We start from the raw sequence: 24,950 nt of genomic DNA, 5'->3' as shown, positions 1-24,950 counted from the left end.
AAATTATCCACACCCAATCCCACTGTAAGCATGTGGAAGGTGGGAGAGAGATGGGGTAGATGTAGGACTGAGGGAAACCTGGATTGTTAAAGGGGCAGATGTACAAGAGAGAGCACATGAGAAAGAAAAAAAAAAGAGTATGGTTAGAATTTTACAGTGTGTAAAGATTTCATGCAATAAATCACCGTTGTAATTGTCAGTGGGTATGAATGAACAAATGAGGTTGCTCCACAATGTCTCTGCATGATGTTTCTTGACAGGATGCTTTTAACAGAAAAAGTCCAGGACTCTGCCCCTATAGATGACCTACATCTCTCTTAAAGGCATACTTCCTTAACCTGGTGCCTCTTAAAGTGGATTCTCTTGTTAAAATAATAGTAAGAAACATTCATTTATTGAATGAGTATTTGCTGGATCTACTCTGAGAAGGCTCCTACAGATTATGGGGGCCCATGGGTAGTTCTGCAATACAGGAAATGCAAAATTGCAGAAATTTCAATTCTGGTAGATAACTGTCATCTTAATGTATTTTGCCAAGCTTCATTCAACATCATTTGACCTCTGAGCCCATTTTCCATCCTTATGACACGTCTATTCATGGATACTTTTTCAGAAGCTGATTATTTTAACATTCATCTTTTTCCGTTTTCTCCTATAGCTGACTGATTTTTCAACAAAACAGCATGCTCTACAGTGTCCAGATGACATTGTTTCCTTCTAATCACCCATCACCCTTGGCTCTTCCATTACCTCCCCCTCCTCAATGATTCCTGTGTCTCAGGAGGAGGCAATGCAATATATGTCTCATTTGGAGCTGAGCATTCTGCAGTTTTTAATTTTCTTACTCAGTATTAGATCTTGGTGTTAACCACCATCTACTGCAGAGAGAAACTTCTCTGGTGAGGGCTGAAAGATATGAGATATATATGGGTATAGTGACAAATCATTGGCAATCAGTTTAATACTATCTATCCATTTAACAGAGTCAATGACCCATCTAGCCATAGGTTCTTAGACTGGTAATGGTGCCAGATACTGGTTTTATCTTATGAAGAGGGACTTAAATACAATCAGAAAGTGGTTGATTAATGCCATTATATTCAGGCTATTTGACCAGTTGTGTGTGCCTTCTCTGGGCCAGTCTTGACTGCAGTTTGCATGGCTTACAGCTAGGGAAGACTAATGATCACTCTTCCTCCAGTAGCACACACTCCAGAAATGTGAAAGCTAGCCAACATGGATAAAGCTTCTGGATCAGTAGAAGCTTAACGTCTCTATGCTCTATGATTCAAGTGTGTAGGGTCTTCGGGAATGAGGTATTTGCCATCAAGCTCAGAGGAAGAAGCAGGAACAGGAGCAGTGGTCTGTACTGTTTGGCACTGTCACTGTGAGTAAAGAGGAGGGCTCTAGGAGAGAATCATGGGTTTTCCTGGGAAGGGAAAAAAGAATGAACAGGGTGGAGGGGGATAGGAGCAGAAGGGATTAGATTCAGGGAGAATAGATGAGAAGAGACAGCTGGAATTGGGGAACATTTTGGTGTGGAAACCTAGTGCAATGGAAACATTCTGGAGTCTATGAGGACCCCTCGTAATGGATGATACAGAAGCTGAACTGGCCATCTTTTGTAGCCACTCAGTCCTTCCAGTGGTGGGACTGGGTTGATTTTAGTTGAGTTGTTGGACAAAGAGATCCCATGGAGATCCCTAACCACCCCAGGCTGATGCTAGGACAGAGAGTTGCTCTCTGAAAACTGACAGTGAAGCCCCGTTGCTGAGGACATCATCCACACAGCTCATTGAACGCAGAGAGGTCAAGATGGTGCCAGCATGGAACCCTCAGCCCTAGTCTCTTTAGCATTTTCATGGTTAATGATTGATACAGGAGGACCCAGCCTGCTGAAGGCAGTGCCAGCCCTGGAAAGATAGTTATTAGTTGTAAAAGACTGCAAACTGAGCAAACCATGGAGAGCAAGCCTGTACACCACATTTTGCCATGGCTTCTGGTTCAGTTCTGGTCAACAGTTCCCTCCCACCTTGGCTTTTCCTAATAAGGAGCTGTAACTTGTATGTTAAATAAACCCTTTCCTCCCCAAGTTGCTTTCCGTCATGGTCTTCATCAGAGCCATATAAGCCAAACTAGGATGCCATTCCTGGCACTGAGCTTTTTATTTGTTAGTCTCCAGTGTCTAGTAGGCCATTGTTGACCCATTATAGGGTAGCTCCTTTTGAACTCTTAACTTTCGTGTGTGTGTATGTGTGTGTGTGTGTGTGTGTGTGTCGGAGGACGCAACACACATGTACTTGATATTTCCTTCTTTAAGTGCTGTCCACAAAGTTGTTGCCATGCTCTTCTTCTTGTTGATGTCATTTTTCTACTGAGAATTAGGGAATGGATTCATGGCTTCATACATCTAGGCATTAGAGAATGATTTATGGATGCGCGAGTCAGCAGCTTTGTTCTGCATGCTAAACAGTGGCTTCAGTTTGTGTGCTAAGCAGTAGTCACCTTTTTTTGTGGATTTTTGTTAAGTAGTACCCCTTCTCATTTACCTCTTCTTCCTGTTGTTTTTATTTTTTATTAATTATACTTTATTCACTTTGTATCCCCCCTGTAGCTCCGTCCCTCCTCCCCTCCCAGTCTCTCCCTTGGTCTCCTTTCTCCACGCATCCCCCTCCCCAAGTCCCCTGATAGGGGAGGACTTCTTTTCCTTCCTTGTGATCTTAATCTATCAGATCTCATCAGGAGTGGCTGCATTGTCTTCCTCTGTGGCCTGGTAAGGCTGCTCCCTGCTCAGGGTGAGGTCATCAAAGAGCAGGCCAACCAGTTCATGTCAGAGACAGTCCCTGTTCCCATTTATTATAGAACCCATTTGAACACTGAACTGCCATGGGCTACATCTGTTCAGGAGTTCTAGGTTGAGCATTAAAATAGGGAGAAGAGATAACCCAGAACCTCTTCTTCCTGTTTTAATGCTCATAACACAGTCTTTTTACTAACAGGAGTTCTGAATGGCATCTTTGTCATCTCATTTTTACAACAAACCAAGGAAGAGGTGACATGAAGAAGATGAAGCCTTTGAGAAGTCTTAGAAGCAACTCTTTTCCTTAAACTTTATTATTATGATTTCACTTTGTATCCTGGCTGTGGCCCCTCCCTCATGTCCTCCCAACCCCTCCACTTTCTTTCTCCTCATGCCCCTCCCCTACTCCACTGATAGGGGAGGTCCTCTTTCCCTTTCATATGACCTATGAGGTCTCATCAGGACTGGCTGCATTGTCTCCCTCTGTGGCTTGGCAAGGCTGCACTCCCCAGGGGGAAGTGATCAGAGAGCCTGCCACTGAGTTCATGCTGGAGATGAGACAGTCCCTGCTCCCCTTCCTAGAGAACTCACTTGGAGAATGAATCTATGGGCTACATCTGAGCAAGAGTTTTAGGTCCTCTCTATACATGATCTTTTTTTGGGGTATCAGTCTCTGCAGGGCCCCCCAGGGACTAGTTTTTTTTTTCTCTGTTGGTATCTTTTTAGAACTCCTGTCCCTTGACCACCCGTTTTCCATACCCATGGGGAGAGTAGGTGACTAGGTCTCACTACTATAAGGAAAACTTTGAGAGCATCTGAGTAGACTTGATAACAAACCACACATTACAAAGATGTGGAAAGCAACACACCTTGCACATGGACTTGTGGGGGAGGGGCTCAGGAGGACCATGTGAGATCTCCAGGTAGACATACAGTCAGTCTCCTTCAGGAGGCCTTGCTATAGACAGTATCTCAGGAAAGCACAGAGCATGCAGTGGTGGAACGCAGCAGACGGAGAGAGGTGGATCTTAGAATCGGTGATATCGGCTGAACTAAAGGGTAGTTATAAGCGAAAATGATGGGTCTGGCAAAAAGACCAAGTAGATGGAGCGTTAGAACTGAGTTGCTAAAATTTGGTCCTCATGATGAAAGTGAGGGTGAGGTAAGATTCCCAAAGACAGAAATAAGATTACCAAGTGGATAAACTTTGACTTTTTACGTCTCCTTGTGTTGTTCTCAGACAAGGAGGCCCAGTCATCTCTGCAGTTGGCAGGTTCTATTTAATTAAGTGATCACTAAGTAGTGAGCTTTATTTTAAAAGCTTTATGCATATTAGCTCACTTCCTCAAAGGACACTTGTGAGTTTACAGCTATTACACACACAAAGTATACATATATATCACACACATACACAGTACATACATTTGTACATATATACATACACAATACAACATATACACAAACATACACACACATATATGTATACATACATACATACATACACATATTTACACACATATACACACATACATACCCACACACACTGGTTTGTGACTGGGTATACAGAGCTTTAAAGGACCGATAAACATCTTGATCAAGATTGAAATGATGAAACTGAAATTTGAACCCTGGCTGATTTGTTTTTGAAACTCATTTTCCAACACTATGCTGGGGAGTCTGTTCACGAAGATAAAGGAGTTACCAAAAGATGAGCTCCTATGATCTACAGATATCTGAACACATGCTTAAACTTGAACTTAGCAGCATACCTGCGTGGAAGCCCTGTCCTCAGCCATCTGTGAAGCAGCAAGGATCTCTGTAGGGAAGTGACGAACATGGAAACCAAGTTTTTTGTTTTTTTCTCTTTTTTAAGGAGGCTCTTTTGCAGGTGTGTCAGGCTGGTTTACCCACAATGTGTTAGCATTGAACCACAGACTCATTCAGTATGATTCAGCAAAGCTTCTGGAGCTCTGCTAGCGCCTGTCAACTCTTGGCTCCTCTTGACTCAGCGCAGACATCGTCCAGTCTTCCTCACTGACACAGTTCAGGACACCACCCCTTTCTCCTCATTGATACAGGTCAGGGTGGCACCCCACACTTCTGTGGTGGCAACGAGCACAAGTCTTCTCAAGATGTGAAGACACCATGTGTCTTGATGCTCATTTCACCTTTTGGTCTACTGCACACATTTTCCCCAAACACGTTATAACTAAAATTGTCAGGAAACAACATCCAGTGCCTGATTAACACACACTGCGAGCCTGGGAAGCTCGTTCATTAATGCTCACTTTAAACTAAAACACTCTGAATGACTCATTTGAAATGTAAATACATATTTAGCTTTAATGTTCTTAATCTTCGTTTAGTAGGAGGGAGAGGGCCATTTTCTTGTATTTTGCTCAACAAATTCATGTATCATGCGGATCTTATTCTCCTCTAAATTTTCTGTAACGTTAACCATCTGAAGACAGCATTTAGCAACTGCTTACTCACTATACGTAGATCTTTCCCACTGTTGTCTTGTACTGCCCTTGAACTCATTAATTACTATTTAACTGTTAATGGACTTGCTGTCCTCTCAAGTGGATTATTAAATCCCTAGGGTGGGAATTTTACATAATTGATTTTGTCTATGGTCCTATGGCAGTGCGCAGGCATCTGGGTATCCATATATATACCAAGATGTGCATATATATATATATGGTATATCCATATATATACCAACACACACACACACACACACACGCACGCACGCACGCACGCACGCATGCACACACACTCAAAGTAAAAGATAGACATTGATCCATTTATGTTTTTCATGGATGTGAGTTATTCACAACGTCTACTTATTTTATCACCCTTCCTAACTTTACATCCCTACCTCAGAGCATGGACCTCTAACTTTGAACTGAGCATCTATGTAAACAAATACACCTTTTCCAAGGAATTCAGAGATGGTATTGTCAACCAGTATCTGGCTCTTCTTCAGAGCCCCTAAATGATTTTAAATATGAAAGAAAAAAAAAAAACCTCATTGTTCTAACTTGGTTGTTAGGTTGTCCTTTAAATTTCTTTGGACAGGAAACAAAGGAAAAAAAGGTTTGTAATCTCTTTATGAGATTTAGACTTACTTTATCTTCTGAGGCTAGAGCAGGGAAGAGAGGAAATTGTTTCCCTTTCAGATGCCTGGAAAGGAGTCACTCTGCATTCACGTTAAGTATGTGAAGAAGACATACTGGACCTTCACATAGGGAAAGCAGGAGGGAATCTAGGTGCTTCTGTTGGCACAAGATCCGTTATGAGAAGGCAATCTGCTCTTGCTGTCTCTGATAATGTTAGCTAACAGATATAAATGGATGGTGAGTTTGTAGTAAACGTGTTTTAACTCATCTATTTTTTATGTCAAAAAAGTGGGAAATAATGTTAGTTTCTTCATTGTCTTAGTACTAAATTTGTTTTCAGAAAAAAATACATCCAGTCAGTGCTATAGTCAGTATTTAATCCCAAAGAGAAAGGCAATATCAGAAAAATATTCCCCTTCCTTTTTTCCTCCTTCCTCCTACCCTCCTTTCCTCTTCCACCTCCTTTTAATTCTTTCTGCTTTTCTTCTTTCTTTCCTCTCCTTTTTTGTCTTCTCTTTGTATTTTTACCATATCTTTTCCCACCTCTATATGAGCTGTTCGGTGTGTTTAATGCTTCTTGTATGTATATGTTTTCAGGGCTGATGGTTTGGTATTGGGTAACCAATCGATGCCTTCTTGCCTAGGAAAGACTTTTTCTCCAGCTCTGACTCTTGAACCTCTAGGCTCAGTATCTCAAGTTTAGGATGAAAGTCATGGCTTATGATGTACAACTGGAACCATCTTAAATGAGGTGCCAAATAGTGACTATGTTGACCTTGTGTGTCAGGGTTGGCTTAGTCTTGATAACCAAACTCTACTGTTACATTATACAAGTAACAATGGACAATGAGAAAATGGATGTGTATGTTCATATTCCATTATGACCATATAGAAACAGGTGGAAGAGCAGAATTGACCACTTTGCTAGCCCTTATTCTAGAGGATGAATTCTAGATGAATTTTGGAATGCATTGTATTCCAAAATTCATCTTTTTGTTTTCCTTTAATATAGATGTGCATATCAAACTTTAATAACCTTATGAATTACCCATACCAAGTAGTAACTTTGCTTCTTGCTTTTTCCCCTTTCACCTAATGCTTTATAATCTTCACTGATCTAAAATGGAGCCTGAGGAAGTAAGGCTACTTGTTACACTGAATTTCCTCAAACTAAGCAGTTAGCTGTTGCATATCCATTTCCATAATGTTGTGGTGGTTGTAACAATGTCCAGGATTCCAGTTTCCTTCTCATATGTATCTTGGTTCCTCACAAGGAAGCTTCTTTTCTCACCTGGTAATACTTGTTTTCTGAACACCAAATGAGAGAGAGAAGGAGGGAGAAAGAGAGAGCACTAGATAAAACTATAAGATCTCCTTTTCTTAACATAGGGTTTTAAACCATTATAATTTTAAAAATGGTATTAGTCAGAGAAACATTTAATAAACATAAACTATTGACCATCATAGCTGAGCAACTCAATACACTGTAGAACATCATTTCTATAATATTGTTAGAAGATGTCTGCCAGGGAGCTGCAGCTGGCTGCCACTGCCCAACAACACCAAGGAGTATTGTACCATATATCGCTAGCCTGATAGGAGACAAAAATTCAAAAATTCAGAAGTCTTGCATGGGGTTTTACTTAACGTGTAAAGTCTTTGCACCACTATAAAGTCAAAGCTCTTAAGTCTTAAGTCAGAGCCATCAGTACAAAACAGACCTGGAGCCCTAACCAAACTGGGTTCATTTATGTTGGTCCACAGTGATAAAGAACAAAAATCGGATCTCTGAAAATTGGCTGATCAATTCTCAAGGAAACGTGGAATCAGGACCATTGAATATAAAGTTGATGTCAGAAGAACTAATAACTAATCACTAACCTTCGTGAAGCATCTTATGATTTTCAAAGTACTTATTCTATACCTCTTAAAGGGCAGCCCAGGTCTCCCTTGCCATCTATGGATGCCTGGGGATTTGTCCTAATGTTGTTTCAGAGTGTTAAACCTGCAGATACAATCTCCTCAAGCAGATACTAAGATGAGCTCATTACTTATTCATGCACTTGCTGATGGAGATGGAAATCCAGGTGCAACACCAGTAGATCCAAAAGGCGATACTTCCACATCTTCTGTCTCTTCAAATCTGGGTTCCTGCAAGTCAAAGAGAAGGAAAAGTACACCACTTAAAAGTGCATCTGTCACTTACATGCTTGGAAACATGTCACAGTGAGTGGTGAAACATTATTAATTCCTTTAGCCTTCGAAGAATAATTCATGCACTTACAAGTACAATCTGCATCACAATGAAATATTTGGATGTAAGCGTAGGTGTAATTAATGCCGGAAAATCTCCGAAACAAGGGAAGCAAGGAAATTAACAGTTAAGTCAGCTTCAGACATAATCAGCATGCCAGGGAATTTAGGGATGTGCTACAACCTTGTGTAGTCTTGGTAATTACAAGGACCAGTGGAGGGGAGAAAACTGAAAGCCACCGCCAAAGCTTTTGGACCTGTGGACAAGGCATGAGCAGCACACGCTGATTTTACAAGCTCCTGTACTTCAGTCCTTGAATTCAGTTTGATGTAATACCTTTTTGTTGAGTCCCATAAGGCATACGATGACTCAAATATAATAATAATGTGGTGACACTGGTGTCTTGCCCAGATCTCTCTTATTGTTTGCGACATGATTACTGCTAGCTGCCTATTCAGAGAATTGTCCATGGCCAAAGAGGAGCTGTCGTTCACAGAGTATGTGTCCTTCTCTTCCTCCAACTAACATGGCATGTTCGGAAGGTGGGAATGCAGGAAGGGATGTGTTCACTCCAAGACAGAACTAACTCTCTAATGCAATTTATCTTTGGCACTTTCAGTCAAAGCCTACTGTTAGAATTAGCTTCTGTTGCCAGTTTGACACATCTAAGAAGAGAGACCCTCAGCTGCAGAATTACCTAGATCAAACTGGTCTGTGAAGCATTCTCTAAATGACTAATAAATGTACGAGGGCTCAGCCCTCTGTCGGTGGCACCAGTCCTAGTCAGTTGGTCTTGGGTTATCTAAAGAAGGCAACTGAGTAAGCCAGGGGAAGTAACCAGTAAGCAGCATTTTTCCATGGTTTTTACCTCCAAGTTTTCTACCATGGTTTCTTTTGATGATGGACTGTAACCCCTAAGTCAAATAAGTTCTTTCCTCCCCCAAACTGGTTTTGGCCACTGTTTATCACACTAACAGAGAATACCCATTTAGAATACCCATAAAACCGAATTCAGCTCAGCTCCTCCCTCTGCTCTACCTTGCCTTCTTAAATTGTCCCCTTCCCTCTCTGATGCTTTCCCTTAGTTCTGTCTCAGACACTTACGTCCAAAGTCTCAGACTTTACCTCCAGAAAGCCCAGTTGAGGACTGAGTCCTATCGTGTCAATTACTGAGGCCAAGGCAGTGGCTAAGCAATTTCCATGCATTATCTCACTGGAGCCTTACAATTACCGTTTCACTGTTGAAACAGGCTCAAAGAGGTTAAGTGCTGTGAGTCTAGCAGATAGAAGAGCCATCATTCCCAGCTCTTAGATGCCAGAGGCTTCGTCCCTTCCTCCTGCCACAGGTGAGCAAGATACGTAACTCTACCTGCAGGATCTGACAGTTTAATCAGCAGAGAAAACACATGAAAAACCATTATCCCAGAGATGCAAGAAAGGTAACGGGCATTCGGAGAAAAGAGTGCTTGCATCCACTTGAAAAATATGACTTGGTGGAGAGTCTAGCAAATGCTTACACATAAGCCATGTGGATCTTTTCAGTTTCACCAGGTGGACTTGCTTGTGTCTAGACCAGTGTAGATCATGATTTATACTTACAAAACAGCCATATTGATGAGACTGGGGGAGGGCGGTTTAAGTGCACACAGTTATGTCAGATGAGGTCCTTCTGCCCCTGATGCCATGTGCTTATAGGCATGGTACCAAAGACAACATGGGATGTACCTCCTCCTGTTGCCGAGGTTGAAAAGAATAGGGTCTCAGATCCTTTAATAGTAACAAAGGAAGAGGAGTCTTTTTTGATACTTCTGTCAGTGAAGCTGGGCCACCTGGAAGTTAAAATGTTGGAACTATTCCTACCTTTTGGGGAACTGATGTAGAATAGTAAGAATAAGAGAGATGATGGTGAAACTGGAAACATATCTTTGAACTAGTGCTGATAGATTTTTAAGAATTTGATCACAGGAATGGACAGAACCTGCTTTAAACCCATTTCCAATGTTTTGCCACGTCTAAGAATTATCACCCTTCATTTTATGGGCAGACTTCATCCAAAATTGAGATTAACCTGTGGTAGTTTATCCCCTGGGTAGGCAATGAACTGGCAGGGATTATGGTCTCCTAAGATGTGATGATTCTTCAACATGGTATTCTGTTGGGGCTGATCTTGCTCTCTAATGTAACTTACACGTTGGGAAAACAGTGCAGAACCATTTGCAAACATTTCTTTTCCATCTCTACTGTTCTCCTGTCCTTTCTCCCGGTAATCTATGGTTTACCTTGTGTTTCCTATCCTTAGGAATGCATAACAGACATGCACATCAAGGCAGGAGCTTGGTGGCTTTAGGATGGCTGGGATGTTTTCTCCAAAAATCCATCGCAGCAATACTTAAACTACCAGGAGAGAGTAGTCATTATCCATGTGAGTTGGGCTTTCCAGGAAAGGTGTGCAGTCTCAGCCTCATGTGCAAATGAGCTCCACAGTGTTTCCACCACATTTCTACCTGTCCAGTGTCACCTTAAGAGACAAATGAAATTACGTGTTTGAAAGTGTCTGATAAACTCAGTGCTTAATTAAATGTAGAAGTTGTTAAGTTTCTCTTCGTTCATGAAACTCGGTGACTTTTGACTAAGCCAGATCATTATTAGGTCAATCAATTTTATGTTGATGTATGTGGCATTTTCAGTTCTCCCTCATGATAGGAAAAGATGTCCTGACCCTGACTTTCTTACAGACTCCTAGCATTTGTTTCAAGGATGGAGGATCGTTCCGCGATCACTGTGTCTTAGAAAATGTCTCCTTTGAACTGGGCTCAGGGATGAGGAAGTGGAACATAAACTAATGGAAGTTAAAAGTTCGCTGGTCACACAGCAGGTCAGCTGTGCAAAATCGTTTCTCATTAGGAGCGCACAGGCAGCTCTTCTCCCTTGGGCATCAAGGGCTTCATTGTTTCATTGTTTTCAAATTATGAAGACATGCAGAAAAGTTTATGTTCTGAATCTCCTGACACATTACTTTTTTTCCTCCATGTTCTAGACAATGAAAAACATTTACATTTATTCAGAGTGTCCCTATGGATGTGTGAGTTTCAGATATAAGTTTGAGTAAGTAGACAGAGATAAGTCTTGTCTTCTGGGAAGTTTTCCTGAGCTGAATGAACTGAAAAGATATTAGTTGAAATTATACTTTTGTATACTCCGTGCCATTTATATGTATATACTATTTTTATGACTTCAAAATGCAAAAGAACCCCAAGGAAGAAAGGGAATCAGGGATAGGCCTCAGGGTTCTTAATGTCTCATTAAGATATAGTTCCTATACCATATTACCTTGAAGACTGAAACGGTATCCATTGTTGTTGCCTTCCAGTCGTATAAACCCTTACAAACTCTGTCTCCTGGCCGTGTTTCTCAATCAATTGCTAATTTCTGAAATCAGATCTCTTTTTGAGAAGTGTAGTATGCTAAAATAAAGCAAACAATTTGGATGTGTGTATGTGTGTATACACACACACACATATATATAACTCAGTAAATTATATATTATATATAATATATATAACTCAATAAATTACTTTTAGAACATGTGCTTGAGTTTCAAAGCCTAGAAATTTCCATAAAATGTTATCACTTTTGTAGGACCTGGTCAAAAATAGAGTTGTACTCCAGTTATGGCCAGTAGAGGGCGAACAAGTTAATATAATCTCTTTCGGTGGTTAGGCTCTCAATACAAGGGTATGAATAAATGAAACAAAGAACCAAGTTTGCCTAAATATTTTACAATAAACCCCTTAATCAATATCCATTAAATTGGGGAAAATGTTTTGCCTTGTATACTACAGTTCTACATGAAGGAGTATTGCAGTTATAGTATAGTCTGCAAGGTTTCATTAAGCCCCCGAAATGGAGGCAGTTGGCAACTCCATCACTGTCAAGGCCCAGTGCTGTGAGTAGAAGACCAGCTGGGTATTTCCACGTGTTATCTCAGAACAGTTGTAAAAATTTCATATCAGCAACAACAATATATGGTCCTTGGCCAGAAAGAAAGGACCTCATGTCAAATGTGATGGGGAGTGTCTCTTAATTCATTTCTCATACCTCCCTCTTTCTCCCTATTCAATTTTCAAGGACTCAGCAATGAACTAATCAGCATTAGAGGGTTCTATTTCCCTGGATCCCTCCACAGGCAACATAAATCAGACCCGCTGTTGATTAAAGCCACGAGCAGGTTTGCAGCATCTGCCAACAGATGGATAGATAGTTCCATGGCCAAAAGATTTTTATAGCCTTGAGACATGAGTAAGATTGGTGTGAAGCACAGAGGCAGATACAAATTCCTTGGAAATTTACTCATTTGGGCATTGGGGAATGCAATCTCTGAATGATTCCTGCAGGCTCGGTGTACCCAAAGCTGAGGAAGTACATTCTAGTAAGATATTTGGTTCCAATTAAGGGTTCAATTGGGCCATATTCTTGGACAAGAAACATGATAAAATATTCAAAAATTATCAACTTTTATTGAAAGCCTGCCATTTCCTGGAGTTACAATAGCTAGCATTTAAAATAGTCTATTTATTTAATTTATAATTATTTCTTTTTTATTGTGTGTGTGTGTGTGTGTGTGTGTGTTTGAACTTGACATGACACCTACATGGAAGTCTTAGGACAACTTGAAGTGCACCATGCGTGTGCAGGTGCCCAGAGAGGCCAGAGAGCAACAAATCCCTTGGAAGTGGAGTTACTGGCAGTGGTGAGACAACTGATCTGGGTACTGGGAACTGAACCCAGGTCCTCTGTAAGAGCAGCGAGCATTCTGAACTGTGAGGCCATCTCTCCAGCCCCTGAATGCAGCAGAAGTTGATTCCACCATTATTCGACCCGAGGATCAAACTCAGAACATCAGGCTTGGCAGTGAGCGTATCTGTTGATTGAGCCACCGCACTGGCACCAACAGCTAACTGTTTCAAAGTCTTCTTGCTAAACCAACCTCTCTCAACCTGTGCGTCACAGCCCTCGGAAAACCTATTTCTGGTGTTTTTAGGAACCGAGATACTGCTTAGTAGCAAAGTTGAGTTATGAAGTAACAGCAAAAATAAGTTTATGGTTGGGGGTGCCTAAGACCATTGGAAACATATTTTCTTATGGTCACGACCCACAAGTTGAGAATTGCTGTTCCAAACACTTTGCGTGATATTTCCTTGGTGTTTCATTCCTTTTATGTCGTGCAGAAACTCTGGATGTACTCGGGCATTGAGGAACTGGGACATGTTGAAACTACATTATATGTGTATGTTTTGCTCACAAAATGCTCATCCCCCCCCCCAAAAAAAAAGGAGCAATCAATACTTTAGCATGGCAATCACAACCATAACTGCCACTTGAAAAAAAAAATGCTTTGCATGGGTCAAGCATTGTGCTGAATGATGTCGATCTCATTTTCAATGATTTTTGTAACATTTATTTATGTGTGTGCATGTGACGCTGCATGGTTTTATATGCACCGTGTGTGTGGGTGCCCAAAGAGGCCAGAGGACATTGGCTCCCTTGGAACTGGAGTTACAGGTAGTTGTGAGCCACCTAATGTGGGTGCTGGGAACTGAACCCAGGTCCTCTGTGAAAGCAGTGAGTGTTCTTAACTGCTGAGTCATCTTCAGGCCACAGGATTATATAGATGAGAAAAAAAAAAAAAAACAACAACTCATATTTATCTTTCCAAGTCTGTTTTATTTCACTTAACATGATAATCTCCAATTCCATTCACTTTTCTAAAAGTAAAGTATTTTTTCTTCCTTGTGGCCAAATAAAATTCCATTATGCATGCATTCCTCATTTTCTTTATCCATTCAACTATTGATGAACATCTAGGTGAATTCAGTGTGTTACCAATTTTGAATAGTGTAGCAATAAGCAGGAATGTGCAAGCAAGTTATATGCAGATTCTGTATCTTTTTTGAACACTCAAGTAAGGAAAGTTGCCTAAAGGTCTCTTATTTTAATTAATCTTAACTATATCACTATATCTTAGCTGCTGAGAGAAACGAGCTAGTTTGTGCAGCAGATGGTGAACTGGTGGAATGAAAAACAATGCAAGGGGTCTGGGAAATATGACTCAGTTGTAGAACTATTGCTTAATGTGTGCAAAAACTGTTGTTCAACCCTTAACACTGCAGGGGAGAAAGTGAAAGCAAGAGAGGAGAGGAGAGCAGAGGATAAGGGAGGGGAGGAGATGAAAGAGGAGGGGAAGGGAGGGGAAGAGAGGAGAGGAGTGGGGTATGGGGCAAAGAAAGAGGAAAAATCCCTCCCCCAAACATAGCAAGGATAAGACTAATGCAAGTACTTATGATACCCAACCAGTCTTAGAAATATTCAGAGAAGGCACAAATAGAAGAGACGATGTTGGGTATTCTCTGAAGAGCTGCACCTAAATATGGGGAAAGAACTATTATTGACAAGCCTCTTCCAATAAGTGTCATGTGTGCCCTTGTTAAGGTGAGATTCAAAGAAATCAGGCTTTGTGCTGAGGACTCTTTGCTTTGCAATGGAAGCAAAATTTGTAATAAACATGAATTAAATGTCTGAGGCACCCACTTCCATCAACTTATTGAATTTTATTTGATTGTTAAAGCAAATACTGCTGTTCTATGATTACTCCCATTTTACGGTTAACAAATGGAATCTTAGTTAAGTGTGTTCATTATCCCAAGGCCTTAGAAATTACAGGGAAAATAAAAAAAAAAAAAAAAAACTTGGCATTTGAACTCAGGTCAGCATGTCCCCAAAGTCTGAGCTACCTACTTCAAAATAGACTCCTGCACATGTGGAAATATTTAAGACGTGATGTACCAAGCACCCACACAAGACAACAGACATGTCACCAAACCAACTGAGCCAGTGCTGAGTGGTCCACACTGTGATGTTGGATAAACTGAGCTGTGTGCCTGGAGCAAACAAGACAGTCTTGGAAGGTAAAATGCAATGATGCATTCTTTGATTTGTGTACACGAATCATGCACCAATATAAGCCCATGGCTAAAGAAAATCTTCAAAGCTGAAATTTCCACAATTCATCTAGGCTGCACCAAATATGGTACATCATTGGTTATCTTGTCCATTTGGGAAAATAACAATGGCTTGAAATCCCTAATTTGAAGAACATTAATCTGGAGTGCAGGCACATAATACCGAGTCCTTTCAAGTTAAGACTGGACCTGCCTAGCCTCAAGCTTCAGAACAATGGCCCAGATTCCTAAGGGTGGGGACAAAATCAGATTAGGGTGATAACCAGGCAATGATAGTTTTATATGTAGACAAGTACACACCTGGCTCATAGACCTTAAAAGTCACTGTACTTTGTACAGATTGGAAAATGATTGATAGGAGGTTGATAAATAAGCAGAGGATAGATCCTATGGTCACTGATAAACATAACGTCTATGTTTCCCCACCGTGTGTGGGATGCAGACACCTGAATACAGAAGTCATAAAGATAGGCTGGGAGTGTAGATCAGCTATGTCTGAGGCTCAAGGGTAAAACTTCGATGCACACACACACACACACACACACACACACATACACACACACAAACACACACTTCTTATTCAAGGTAGGCTCAAAGATTACTGGAGGAAATTGTTTTATAAGCACAGAGTCTTGGTGTCACCCTGGATTCTGATATAGAGGTTCAAGAAGGTTCTAGGTAGTTTCAAAACATAAGCCAGGACAATGATTAGCATAGGCTGAGTCCTGTAATTCTGAAGGGTTAAAGTCAAGGACAACATGAAGAGGTGAGAACAATGTGGTAAAGATCAGATGGGATGTCTAAATACCCAAAAGCCCTGGAATTCTTGCACTCATGTCACAGTGGATGAGGGCCACACAGAGTGGAGGGTATATATGGAGAACAATAAACCAGGCAACAAGGCTGCTGGGGCCTTGTGTGAGGTGTAATTATTAATAATGATGTTAAGAATAGTTTATTTGCCACCATTATCACTTTTTTCGTCCTTTTCCTCTTCTCAATGACACAGTCCGATATATCCCAATCTGGCTCCAACTCATTATATAGAAGGATGACCTCAATTTCTGATCCTCCTCCCTCCACTCCCAGTACTGGAACTACAGGCATGTGCAGCCACACCAGCTTCATGACTGCTGGAGACTGGTCTAGGGTTTAATGCAAGCGGGGCAAGTTCTCTACAGACTGATATTTTTTCTTAAGAAGGACACTGTTAAGGGAAAAAAAAAACAAAACACAAGAAAAATTTTAATGATTCATAGATTTGGTAGCAAGCAACAAGCAACCCAATAGGGTTTTATCAACAGAAGCTAAAGGAGAAGGACGGTCTTTCTCTAGCAAACACAGAAGGAAGGCAAGGATGATAACTCATTATATACTGCTATGGCTCATCCCACTGGCCTTAAGGTGAAAGTTCAGTTCTGTGTCTGCTTTTGATTAGTTATGCTTATGTTTTGGCTTTAATATGGGCATCTGCAAAAAAAAATAGTTAAAGTGAATTTTTTTGCTTATGTTTGCAAACCAGCTAATGTTAAGGTCACTCTCAAGGCCTAATTCAATGTAGTTACTTGGGAGTTGTTCGAGCCTGTTTTTCATTTCGCTTTATTTTAGCAGTATGATACTTGTTGAGAGAGAACACTCAGCAAAGTTGCTTAGTAAATAGAGCAAGGCAAGGAACAGAGACCTCAAGGGCTTGTGTGGGTAACAATGGTGTTCCAGGAGCAGTCTTTCCTCTGAGGAGGCAATGCTCTGTCCCTCAAAGAGACTGTTTTCTTGAGAATCTTGATGGAATTTTAAGTTGAGAGCTGGGAGAACACTGGATCAAGAGGCAGAAAGTAAGAGAAAGCCGTTTGAAATCCCACAAAGGAAGAAACTGCATCCAGAAGAAGGTAGCTTGGCCCCAGGAGAGACAAGGAGCTGTGGCTTGGTTTCAGTGAAACCCTGAGCACCGCCTCTTCAGTGGGGCCACCTAGAGAGAAAACAGAGCAGGAGAAAGAAAGTAGAAAAGCAAAGGAATTAGGCATATAATATAGGATAAACATTCTAACATCTGTACACCTGAAGAGGCTAAGTAAGAAGGAGAACCCTGGGTCAGATGATCAATTCTCACTCAGAAAGGCAAATGGGATGGACATTGGAAAAAGGGAGAAAGCAAGGAACAGGACAGGAGCCTACCACAGAGGGCCTCTGAAAGACTCTACCCAGCAGGGTATCAAAGCAGATGCTGAGACTCATAACCAAACTTTGGGCAGAGTGCCAGGAATCTTATGAAAGTAGTAAGACTTGAAGAAGACAAGAACTCCACAAGGAGAGCAACAGAACCAAAATATCTGGGCACAGGGGTCTTTTTCTGAGACTGATACTCCAACCAAGGACAATTCATGGATATAACCTAGAACCCCTGCTCAGATGTAGCCCATGGCAGTTCAGTATCCAAGTGGGAACATGAACTGTCTCTGACATGAACTGAGTGGCTAGTTCTTTGATCTCCTCCCCCTGAGGGGGAAGCAGCCTTACTAGGCCACAGAGGAAGACAATGCAGCCAGTTCTGATGAGACCTGATATACTAGAGTCAGATGGAAGGAGAGGAGAACCTCCCCTATCAGTGGACTTGGGAAGGGGCATGGAAGGAGATGAAGGTGGGAGGGTGGAATTGTGAGGGGATGAGGAAAGGGGATACAGCTGGGATACAAAGTGAATAAACTGTAATTAATAAAAAATAAATCAGTTAATAAAAAAAGAAAAGAAAAGGAAGGGGAAAGGAGAAAGGGAAGGGAAGTGTAGCAGAAAGAGAAGGAGAACCATGTAATAGGACATAGGGAAGGAAAAGAACAAGTAAGGAGTTTGTTCATTTATGTGTCATCAATTTACAATGGGACAATCTTGCTTTTAAAACTTTATTTATTCTTAGAAATTTTCTTTTAAAATTAAAAAATTAATTAATTTTTAAATTTTTTTGTATTATATTGGAATTATAACAAGTTATAATGGAATTTCCCTCTTCCCTTTCCTCCCCTCAAGCCCTCCCATATACCCTTCCATGTTCTCCTTCAAGCTCATGACCTCTTTTTTTTAATTAATTGTTTTATACCTACCTACCTACCTATCTATCTATCTATCCAAAATCTCATAGGGTGTATCCTGATGATATCCACCTTGGTCTCCTCTTCACCTCCCACACAACCCCATCACAACTCCCTTTCAACTTCATGTCTTCTCTACTTTTTCACTAATTAGTTAATTTTAACTCACTGAGTCCATTTAATCCTTTTCTTATGTGTATGATGTCATCTGCTGGTGCAGGGGAAACCAGCCAGAAGCCACATTCCTAAAGACAGTGACCTGCCCTGCAGTCATCATTTGTCAATAGCTTCTCAGTTAGGGGCAGAGACCTTAGAAGACCCTCTCCTCTCCCTGCTAAGATTTTTAATTCTAATGAATGAAATCTAAGAAACTAGAAAGGAGCCATTGCTTGACATAAGAAAGGATGCATTTATGGAAAAGGATACTGGAATATAGGTGACATGATAGTCAAGAGAGGGACTACTGGGAGGAGAGGTATTCAGGAAGACATAGAGTGATGAGGACCAGAGGCAGTCTTCACCAAAATGAAATATGCGTGAAATGCTTGGTGACTTATGCTCTCCCAGTCCAGAAACACACACACACACACATGCATATATACATATACACGTATACGTGATATATATAAAAGGAACATAACAATGGAAGAGGCAGAAGATGTGGAGGAGTGTGGTGAAATGTTGTCTCTGGACATGACGTGGCTGTTGCAAATATAACTCATAGCAGCTGTTGTTAGCTAATGGAGACCTGTGGGAGAATGTTCTGCTTACAGCAGTGGCTCTCAACCTATGGGTCTTGACCCCTTTGGGCAGTCAAACCATCCTTTCACAGTGTTTGCCTAAGACAATCAGAAAACACTGACTTACATTACTGCTCATAACAGTAGCAAAAGATACATACATGAAGCAGAAACAAAAATAATTTTATGTCTGGGGTCACCACAGCCTGAGGAACTGTATTAAAGGGTCACAGCATTAGAAAGGTTAAGAACCACTGGTTTAAACCCTGTGCTGTATATTATGTGTTTAATTTAATGTTATGTGTATCCTGTGAACAGCTAAGAAACAAGTGTCCTATAAAAGAATACACATTTCAGAGAGTAGCATTTGAGAAACGCTTATCAGGAGTAAACAAATCAAAGCATAACAAGGGGTCAACTCGCTGTATTTAAATGAACATTTAAATAATTTGTTGATCAGTGTAAGAGATGCTGCAAACAATTTTTTGTTGGTGAAATGAATGCTACTCAAGATGCTTGCCGCCTCATGAGAAATCACCGTGCTGGCCCATTGGTAAATGAGGCATGAGGATCTAGTGAAGTCAGAAGATTGATTCTCTTCCTAGTGGCGCCCTCAGCTTAGGACTCTATTCAAGTTGTAGCTCCTGTCACCTAGTAGAAGCACTTTCTTATTACAACAGGAAGATGGGCTACATTGTACTGTTGCCATTCTTCAAATAACCTTACTATAACATAGTGTGTGGGGGCCATATGGGAGGGTGGGTATTTATGTATGTATGTATGTGTCTGTGAATGAACGTATTAAAGAGTACAGATAAAGGAGATGGAGATGGTTCAGTGTATAGGGCACTTACAACATAAGCATGAGGACTCCTGTTTGAATCTTAAGAGCCCAAGTAATGCCAGACTCCATAGTGTACGTCTCTATAATTCCAGTTGTTCTAGGTGAGATAGAAGGCAAAGGCAGAAAATTTTGCTAGCCTGGCATACACGGCAGTCAACAAGAGACACCGTCTCAAAGTAGAAGGTGAATATTAACACCTAGGGTCATCCTCTGACTTGCACATGCATGCGTGCCACGTGAGCACCAATATTCACATATGTGAACACACCCACATACAAAATGAGAGGCAGAGCGTCTTAGATACTGCTCTGTTGCTGGTAAGACACCATGCCCAAGGCAGCTCATGAAAATAAAGCATTTAATTGGGAGCTTGCTTAACTTTTAGAGGGTTAGTCCACGATCGTCATGGCAGAAAGCAGATAGGCATGGCACTGGAGCAGTAGCTGAGTGCTTTCTGTCTTGATTCACAGGCAGCAGGTGGAGGGTTGGAGGGGAGAGGCTGGGTCTAGATTGGCCTTTTGAAGTCTCAAAGCCTAACCCAGTGACACACCTTCTCCAATAAGGCCACACCTTCTAATCCTTCCAAAACAGTTCTACTATCAGGGGACCAAGCATTCACACATGTAATCCCATAGGGACCACTCTCATCTAAACCACCTTGCTGAGTACAGAAAGAACAGTGACCCTTTCTAAGTGTAAGGAAGGGTAGTGGGGAAGTGAGGTGGAATGTGGTTCAGAAATTGTAAGTGGCTTCTGTGTTGCTTACACGTTGCTGGATCATTTTCATGTTCAGTTTTTCCACTAGTTTTTTTTTCTTTAATAACTAGTGAATTACATCATTTGTGAGCTTGCCTGTTTTTCTTGGGAATTCGTCATGCCTTTTTAATTATAAGCACAGATAAACTCGTGGCAGATGGGAATTCCTCATGGCCTGAACATTTTTTTTTTTCTGCATCTGTACTCTGTCTCTTTGCTTCCTCTTGTTTATGTGGGGATAATGTGGCTGCAGCTATGAAACCCCAGTCCTAGAGCTTTGAGCATGAGCCCCAGTTGCTCAGCTTTTCAAGGTCTCTGCTTCTGAAATTGTAACCCCTTTACTCCTGGATCCTCGTGTTTACCTCTCTACTAGTGCACCCCTGTTAGTATTTGAACATGCCCTTAGACCTTCCATGAAAAAAACACTGCTCTCTTTACTCCCTCCATGAAACAGCTTCGTCTGCCTGTCCATATGACCCTTTCCTCACAGGCAGTCTTCTCTCAACCCATCTAATTAATCTTGTCTCCCACCACATCACTAAGACCACTGTCATCAGTCACTTGTACTAACAAGTAGGTGTTGCCCCTGTTCTTGTTTATCATGAACTTAGAGTTGTACTTTGTGTTGGTGTAAGTACCCAATGGCTTATTGTTAAAGGGAGACATAATACCTTGTAAGGTCTGTGTCTCCTTGATGGCATGACATGTGTCATTCATGACTCCAGTGAGGATCAAATCGATGAAAAAATAGAAGTACAGAGTAGCCATAAAAAGGAAAGGTCAGGTGTCATACCATCCTATAAGGCATAACCAGTGGACTTGCAGGAAATATCAACTATGTACATTTGGGTTCAACTTAAAGAGGAAACTTCTGGAAACCAAAGGTAGATGTAATTGATTATTTTTAGGAAGGGTCCAGTTCTCTGGAACCAGGATTAATCAACTTAATAAACATTTAGTGGACATTTAAAGACTGATTAAAGATGAAGAAATCCAAGTAGCCATAAATACATGAATTTTTTCACCCTCACTGGGCTTTGGTAGAGATTATAAATTCAGTGATATAACATTTTAAACCCATCCTTTCAGCACACAGTTTGATATCTGATTCCACCAAAGGATATGAAAAGGAGGTGGTGATTTAAACTGTTGTGACCACCTTAGAAACATCTAATTTATCTCAGGATAGACATACCCTGTAATTCAACAGTTCAACTTCTCCTTCTCTATCTATAAAAGTTTCTTCTTATGAGATAGCTTAGCATATAAAAAGTGTGGTCTACACAGAGATGTCTAATGTAACACAATATAAAATATCGAGACTCTAACTCTGAGTATGGGAATGAGCAAAACAGTGGTCATTTACCCAGCAGATGCTACACAACAGTTGAAATGTATGAACTAAACCAGCAAGTAGAAAAATCAAGTTACAAAAAGAGTTGGGATGTGTGTTGTGTAATTTTAATAGCACCCCAAACGTCAGTCAATCAGGATATAGATAAAGGGAAAGAGGCATGAATGCAAATGATTGGAGTGAAATTTGGGAATGCAGTACCTCATCAGAGGGGAGACATCAAAACAAAAGATGAAGAGGTAAACATCAATCCAACCTTTAAAAACATTGTTTAAAGATGGAACTCCTACCATATTTAGCAAAATGTCAACTCCTCTTCCAAACAGGTGGTGGTGACATTAGTGTCTATTTCCTCATTGACTTGATATTTGGAGTCTTATATAATAATTTTTCAAAAAACAACTGAAAGATGTCTGGGAAGGTGGCTCAGTGGTTCAGCACTTGCATGGCAAGTATAAGCCCCTAGGGTTAGGTCACCAGCTTTGAAAAAAAAAATCAGTTTCCAGGGAGGTTGATGAGGTAGGTGAGGGATAGAAGATAGCTCACTCTGTCTTCTGAGCCAGATCCCATCTGTTTAGTCTATGATCAAACATACAAGAGTAACCCGGAACTTTTTATCTCTAAGGATAGATAAAAGAAGGCAGATCTGAGGACCTGAGCTTCCTGGTTATTTTCTGAGCAAGCTCCTTAAGACACAGGTTCGTCTTCATGACAACAGAAGGTCTGGGATCCTTAATGGGCACACCTACTAAGCTCCAGAAAAGAAAAGTAGGTCAGAGGAAAAGTGACAGATGGGGAGCAGTGAGATTCTAAAGCTGTGCTGGAGACTCAGCCTTGCCTCTTTGCCCCAACACTAGCTCCGCTTCCATGTTCTAGCTCAGAACATGTCCGTACATGCTTTCTATTAGATACCCATAATAATCCTGACATCAACAAGGGTGTCCTGGGCTTCAGAAGCGATGGGGTGAAAATTTAACAAGTTAAGGGATGTGGGATGTGAAGGTAATGAAAGACATGAACATGCTTTCTTGCACGTGTATGCTCTCTCACTCTCTTGCTCTCTGTCTCACCATGTAGCCCAATCTCTAGTCTGAAAATGGCAGTGTTCCTGCCTCAACTTCATTATTACTGGATGTACCGGCTAGTTTTGTGTCAACTTGACACAATCGAGGGTTATCTGAAAGGAGGGAACCTCCATTGAGAAAATGCCTCTATAAGAGCTGGCTGTAAATCATTTTCTTAATTAACAATTGATCAGGGAAGGCCCAGCCCATTGGACCGTTCCTTCGTTTGGGTTCTAGGTTCTATAAGGAAGCATCTGAACAAGCCATTATAAGCAAGCCAGCAAACAGCACTTCTCATGGCCCCTGCATCGGCTCCTGCTTACAGGTTCCTTTCCTGCTTGAGTTTTCTGTCCTGACTTCCTCCAATAACAAGCGGTGATGTTGCAGCATAAGCCAAATAAACCCTTTCTTCTTCAATTTGATTTCCAGTCATGGTGTTTCATTACAGCGACAGTAACCCTAAGACACTGGGACTGTCAGACACGCCTTGCCCTAATCTCCTGACTGTATCTGGATGCAGTTATTGCCTTTATTATACGACAGGCAAATAATCTTCCTCCTGTTTCATCTGAGCTGCTACTCAGAGGAGCCTCTCACACTCAGGTGGCTCTTCCCTCACTAGTTAAGGCCATCAGGACAGTTGTTCAGGTGGGGCTTTTTGCTCAGGTGACTCTAATTTGTGGCAAGCTGAGCGTAAAACCGAGCATCACAGCATGCAGGTAATACATGGAGTGCACAGGGGATAAGTAGGAAGGTAGTTATCGGTTTCCTCCCCACTGCCAATAAAAGTTAGCAACAACTAGGAGCATTCATCTCCTATACTCAAAATATTAATACATTAAACATTTCCTAACACCTGCTCTTAGAGAGGTTCAGACAAGACACAAAGCTCTCCATCACTCAGGTAACAGTCCGTGGCAACAGGGAAGAACGAAACGAAGCGACAATAGGGATATTAAGTGATAATCCAAACACAAATGACGAAGTATTCATAGACTAGTAAAGGATAAACTGACACGTGAAGTCTTCCACAGAGAGAGATAGATGGTCCCAGACCATAGTAATAAAGGAGTGTTCCCTTGGGTTGGTGATGGTTTCAGACAGGAAGTAAATAACATTTGTGGAGGAGAAACTACCTCAGATGATATCAAATGACAGGAGCAGTAAACAAATGGCATGGGAAGGAAGCACTTTATTCTAGTTGGCTGGATTGAAAGATTCGTTAAAGAGAAGATTTGGAGATAGTGTTGTGAGTAGGTTAATTTATTGATTCAATAACATCTTTAGCACCTATTGCTGAAAACTCAACTGCTTGATGTTTTCTTCACTCTTTGTATTAAAGGACTCCCTTCATAATCCAGGTTGTTCTGGAACTCAGGGGTGTGTAGGCTAGACTCAAACCTACTGTCATTCTGCCTCAGCTTCCTGAGGGCTGGGATGACAAGCACCACATTCAGTGTTGTCCTCCTTTTCTTTACTATGTTCTCTCATTCGAGGGATGCACACGCACATAGATGACATATATTTACCTTTAGTCTTATTTTATTTTTTGGATGAAAAAAAGAAGTTTATTTTAGCAACATTATCAAACTGTATTTATACAGGATACACTAATAATTGATACATCCCACTAATACATCATTAATGGAATACAACAGAAAAATGAGGAATTGTAATGTAGCATACAATACAAAACTATAATTTAGTTAAGAGAAATGTAGAAATAGAAATGGAAAATTGGAGGTAGAATGGAAAAACGGAGGGAAGTAAGAATAAATAAGTGAAAAGAAAAAGAAGAGTGGAGAAGAATCTTATAGGGAAGCTGAGTAGAATGAGCAACCATGGAAGGGACAGCTACAGCAGCCATGCTGTACTGCATGTTTAGAAGTGGAGACCTGATAGGCTAGGGTCAGATGG

At 41.0% G+C, this 24,950-nt stretch overlaps 1 protein-coding gene and 1 long non-coding RNA gene across 2 annotated transcripts in view; one reads left to right on the top strand and one right to left on the bottom strand.

Annotated features, from left to right (window-relative positions):
* Ca10 (carbonic anhydrase 10) overlaps positions 1–24,950 on the top strand; it is a 505,400-nt gene that overhangs the window by 34,863 nt on the left and 445,587 nt on the right. The window lies entirely within an intron of this gene.
* The window catches only part of LOC132655400 (uncharacterized), a 31,055-nt gene that overhangs the window by 3,643 nt on the left and 2,462 nt on the right, over positions 1–24,950 (bottom strand). Inside the window, exon 2 of the long non-coding RNA XR_009593214.1 lies at positions 7,974–8,073. This is a non-coding gene — a long non-coding RNA (uncharacterized LOC132655400). The remainder of the gene's footprint in view (positions 1–7,973; positions 8,074–24,950) is intronic.

This window comes from Meriones unguiculatus, chromosome 7, assembly GCF_030254825.1.
Source record: "Meriones unguiculatus strain TT.TT164.6M chromosome 7, Bangor_MerUng_6.1, whole genome shotgun sequence".
NCBI lineage: Eukaryota > Metazoa > Chordata > Mammalia > Rodentia > Muridae > Meriones > Meriones unguiculatus.
The sequence above is the reverse complement of the archived record's forward strand: the minus strand, read 5'-3'. Positions and strand labels throughout refer to the sequence as shown.